The 5,438-nt window shown below is 52.9% G+C and overlaps 1 protein-coding gene across 1 annotated transcript in view; it reads right to left on the reverse strand.

Annotated features, from left to right (window-relative positions):
* The window catches only part of RIMKLB (ribosomal modification protein rimK like family member B), a gene marked incomplete in the record, with an annotated part of 314,625 nt that extends 309,442 nt beyond the window's left edge, over positions 1–5,183 (reverse strand). The window contains 1 exon segment of the mRNA XM_053692809.1: positions 4,966–5,183.
* Between the last annotated feature and the right edge of the window lie 255 nt (positions 5,184–5,438).

A 5,438-nucleotide genomic window follows, 5' to 3' on the forward strand; every position in this document is an offset into this window, starting at 1 on the left:
TAGAAAGTTGTTTAAAATTGTATTTTCTATCTGAGTCATGAAAGAAATTTTGGGTTTCATGTCCCTTTAATCACAAGTTATGGTTACAAAAACTAGAATATTACATGATAAATCAACTTAATCAAACACCATATCCTCAACAACATATAAAGAATCAGATTATACTGGACCTAGGAAAATCGTATTTACACATTTTTGTCATTTTAAATATTTGAAAAAGGAATAAAAAAACTGGAAACCCAAGATGTTACCACTACACACATAGAATAAAGATTTAAAGAGAAAAGGACAAAGCTTGCGATCCCCTTGTTAGATTTGTGAATCCCAGCAATAGAGCTCACATTACAAGTACACCTGTGACAGATCACACGTCATCTTACATAATCTGAATTAACCCCCCGAAGTTATACGTATACCATGTTCAATACCTATATGTTCTTACATTACTCAAGATGACAGAAGCAACACATTGTAACCTCACACAATTCAATAAGTAAAATACCACGTAAAGCTTGACCATGCGAGCAGCTGACAGGGTCATTGTTCTGCAACAGAGGCTGTAAGCTAGCCCTAGGCAGTGCTACACAAATGGAGAGGGAAGTATATATATGAAGACTGACGTGTCACCTAGAAAGAACGCTCAGCATAAAGCTCTTGCATGCAAGGATCATGGGCAGAAAACGAGCAGCACGAATGCAACAGACTACACATCTCACGAAAATGCAAGTCAGATTGTGATTAAAATAAAAACCTACAAAATCAGAAAGTATATGGGACATTTTATAATTCTATATTTCATTGAATGAAGCCCTTAGTTTACAGAAAGAGTAATCTAACCACTAGATACCAGCAACAACATTTAGACCATTAATGTAACTCAACAATTGCCAGAAACAGTTGTGATTCCCTCAAACACATACAACAAATAAATCGCAATTGATTCAGGAGATTTAACACCCAGCAGGGATTTCTACCCTTGCTCTCCCCAAACACACATACATTGTTTATTTACCCCCCCCCCAGCTATGACCCGAGCATGTGCAAGAGGGGAAGAAAAGGCTGACAGCACTGAGCCTGGTGCCAAGCAGATGTACCGCCGCAAAGGGAACAGAAGACACTTTGCCCTAATCAAGTACTGAGACCCATTTTAAACCAGCACCCCTCTACCCAGGTGACCAGCCATCGGTGTCAACCCTTTCCCCTGTCTCACTCACTGCCCCCTCCCCTGGTGACCAGCCAATCGTGGGGACTCTATCCCCTGTCCCCCTCCCTAGGTGACCAGCCACTCTACCCCCTGTCACTCACTGTCCCCTCAGATAACCAGCCACTAGCGGGGACTCTATCCCCTGTCTCACTCACTGTCCCCCTCAGATAACCAGCCACTAGTGGGGACTCTATCCCCTGTCTCACTCACTGTCCCCCTCAGATAACCAGCCACTAGTGTGGACTCAATCCCCTGTCTCACTCACTGTCCCCCTCAGATAACCAGCCACTAGTGGGGACTCTATCCCCTGTCTCACTCACTGTCCCCCTCAGATAACCAGCCACTAGTGGGGACTCTATCCCATGTCTCACTCACTGTCCCCCTCCTCAGATAACCAGCCACTAGTGGGGACTCTATCCCATGTCTCACTCACTGTCCCCCTCCTCAGATAACCAGCCACTAGTGGGGACTCTATCCCATGTCTCACTCACTGTCCCCCTCCTCAGATAACCAGCCACTAGTGGGGACTCTATCCCATGTCTCACTCACTGTCCCCCTCCTCAGATAACCAGCCACTAGTGGGGACTCTATGCCCTGTCTTACTCACTGTCCCCCTCCTCAGATAACCAGTCACTAGTGGGGACTCTATGCCCTGTCTTACTCACTGTCCCCCTCCTCAGATAACCAGTCACTAGTGGGGACTCTATGCCCTGTCTTACTCACTGTCCCCCTCCTCAGATAACCAGTCACTAGTGGGGCCTCTATACCCTGTCTCACTCACTGTCCCCCTCAGATAACCAGTCACTAGTGGGGACTCTATCCCCTGTCTCACTCACTGTCCCCCTCAGATAACCAGTCACTAGTGGGGACTCTATCCCATGTCTCACTCACTGTCCCCCTCCTCAGATAACCAGCCACTAGTGGGGACTCTATGCCCTGTCTTACTCACTGTCCCCCTCCTCAGATAACCAGTCACTAGTGGGGACTCTATGCCCTGTCTTACTCACTGTCCCCCTCCTCAGATAACCAGTCACTAGTGGGGACTCTATGCCCTGTCTTACTCACTGTCCCCCATCTCAGATAACCAGTCACTAGTGGGGCCTCTATACCCTGTCTCACTCACTGTCCCCCTCAGATAACCAGCCACTAGTGGGGCCTCTATCCCCTGTCTCACTCACTGCCCCCCTCAGAAAACCAGCCACTAGTGGGGCCTCTATCCACTGTCTCACTCACTGTCCCCTCAGATAACCAGCCACTAGTGGGGTCTCTATCCCCTGTCTCACTCACTGTCCCCCTCCTCAGATAACCAGCCACTAGTGGGGACTCTATCCCCTGTCTTACTCACTGTCCCCCTCCTCAGATAACCAGTCACTAGTGGGGACTCTATGCCCTGTCTTACTCACTGTCCCCTCAGATAACCAGTCACTAGTGGGGCCTCTATCCCCTGTCTCACTCACTGTCCCCCTCAGATAACCAGTCACTAGTGGGGCCTCTATCCCCTGTCTCACTCACTGTCCCCCTCAGATAACCAGTCATTAGTGGGGCCTCTATCCCCTGTCTCACTCACTGTCCCCCTCAGATAACCAGTCACTAGTGGGGCCTCTATCCCCTGTCTCACTCACTGTCCCCCTCAGATAACCAGTCACTAGTGGGGACTCTATCCCCTGTCTCACTCACTGTCCCCCTCAGATAACCAGTCACTAGTGGGGACTCTATGCCCTGTCTTACTCACTGTCCCCCATCTCAGATAACCAGTCACTAGTGGGGCCTCTATACCCTGTCTCACTCACTGTCCCCCTCAGATAACCAGCCACTAGTGGGGCCTCTATCCCCTGTCTCACTCACTGCCCCCCTCAGAAAACCAGCCACTAGTGGGGCCTCTATCCACTGTCTCACTCACTGTCCCCTCAGATAACCAGCCACTAGTGGGGTCTCTATCCCCTGTCTCACTCACTGTCCCCCTCCTCAGATAACCAGCCACTAGTGGGGACTCTATCCCCTGTCTTACTCACTGTCCCCCTCCTCAGATAACCAGTCACTAGTGGGGACTCTATGCCCTGTCTTACTCACTGTCCCCTCAGATAACCAGTCACTAGTGGGGCCTCTATCCCCTGTCTCACTCACTGTCCCCCTCAGATAACCAGCCACTAGTGGGGCCTCTATCCCCTGTCTCACTCACTGTCCCCTCAGATAACCAGCCACTAGTGGGGCCTCTATCCCCTGTCTCACTCACTGTCCCCCTCAGATAACCAGTCACTAGTGGGGCCTCTATCCCCTGTCTCACTCACTGTCCCCCTCAGATAACCAGTCACTAGTGGGGCCTCTATCCCCTGTCTCACTCACTGTCCCCCTCAGATAACCAGTCACTAGTGGGGCCTCTATCCCCTGTCTCACTCACTGTCCCCCTCAGATAACCAGTCACTAGTGGGGACTCTATCCCCTGTCTCACTCACTGTCCCCCTCAGATAACCAGTCACTAGTGGGGCCTCTATCCCCTGTCTCACTCACTGTCCCCCTCAGATAACCAGTCACTAGTGGGGCCTCTATCCCCTGTCTCACTCACTGTCCCCCTCAGATAACCAGCCACTAGTGGGGCCTCTATCCCCTGTCTCACTCACTGTCCCCCTCAGATAACCAGTCACTAGTGGGGCCTCTATCCCCTGTCTCACTCACTGTCCCCCTCAGATAACCAGTCACTAGTGGGGACTCTATCCCCTGTCTCACTCACTGTCCCCCTCAGATAACCAGTCACTAGTGGGGCCTCTATCCCCTGTCTCACTCACTGTCCCCCTCAGATAACCAGTCACTAGTGGGGCCTCTATCCCCTGTCTCACTCACTGTCCCCCTCAGATAACCAGCCACTAGTGGGGCCTCTATCCCCTGTCTCACTCACTGTCCCCCTCAGATAACCAGTCAGTAGTGGGGACTCTATCCCCTGTCTCACTCACTGTCCCCCTCAGATAACCAGTCACTAGTGGGGACTCTATCCCCTGTCTCACTCACTGTCCCCCTCAGATAACCAGTCACTAGTGGGGACTCTATCCCATGTCTCACTCACTGTCCCCTCAGATAACCAGCCACTAGTGGGGACTCTATCCCATGTCTCACTCACTGTCCCCTCAGATAACCAGCCACTAGTGGGGACTCTATCCCCTGTCTCACTCACTGTCCCCCTCAGATAACCAGCCACTAGTGGGGCCTCTATCCCCTGTCTCACTCACTGTCCCCCTCAGATAACCAGTCACTAGTGGGGACTCTATCCCCTGTCTCACTCACTGTCCCCCTCAGATAACCAGTCACTAGTGGGGACTCTATCCCCTGTCTCACTCACTGTCCCCCTCAGATAACCAGCCACTAGTGGGGCCTCTATCCCCTGTCTCACTCACTGTCCCCCTCAGATAACCAGTCACTAGTGGGGACTCTATCCCCTGTCTCACTCACTGTCCCCCTCAGATAACCAGTCACTAGTGGGGACTCTATCCCCTGTCTCACTCACTGTCCCCCTCAGATAACCAGTCACTAGTGGGGACTCTATCCCCTGTCTCACTCACTGTCCCCCTCAGATAACCAGTCACTAGTGGGGACTCTATCCCCTGTCTCACTCACTGTCCCCCTCCCGCATGTCTGCTCTCCCCATCAGACACACAAGCGAACCACTATCCCCCCCCCCCCACGCACGGATCTGCCCTTCTCACCCTTTTCCCACAAAAAGAGGAGCGCTCCCCGTCAGACACACACATCTTCCAGTACTTACCGTACCGCTATCTCTCTGTCCCCGGCTCTGTGTCCCCCTCAGTCTCCCCGGCTCCCTCACGCTGGTACTCCGTCAAATATTACCTCACACTAAACCGTTAGGTGGATACGGAGCGCTGGATGACACGGCACCGGCGGTGGGAGGAGCGGGGGGAGGCCCCGGGCGCCGCCGGTTGCAGACTGAGAGGTCCGGATACACGGGGCTCCGCACAGACACGTCCTTATCGCGCGCTCACTCACTCAGACTGAAGCACACTAGCACAGCTAGCACGCGCTGCTCACGACCACGCCCCGCCCCGCCCCCAGCGCTGAACCCCGCCCCAGCGCCGCGCTGCTATTGGACGGCTGGTCCGCTGTCGCCTCGCATTGGCCATCCCAGGGTGGCGGGAAAGGAGGAGAAAGGATGCTAGAGGTGTAGGCGCGAGGACAAACGAGGCGAGGGTGTGGCACGAAGCACGGCGCTCATTGGCCAGTAAGTGAG

Source organism: Bombina bombina, chromosome 9 (genome assembly GCF_027579735.1).
Source record: "Bombina bombina isolate aBomBom1 chromosome 9, aBomBom1.pri, whole genome shotgun sequence".
NCBI lineage: Eukaryota > Metazoa > Chordata > Amphibia > Anura > Bombinatoridae > Bombina > Bombina bombina.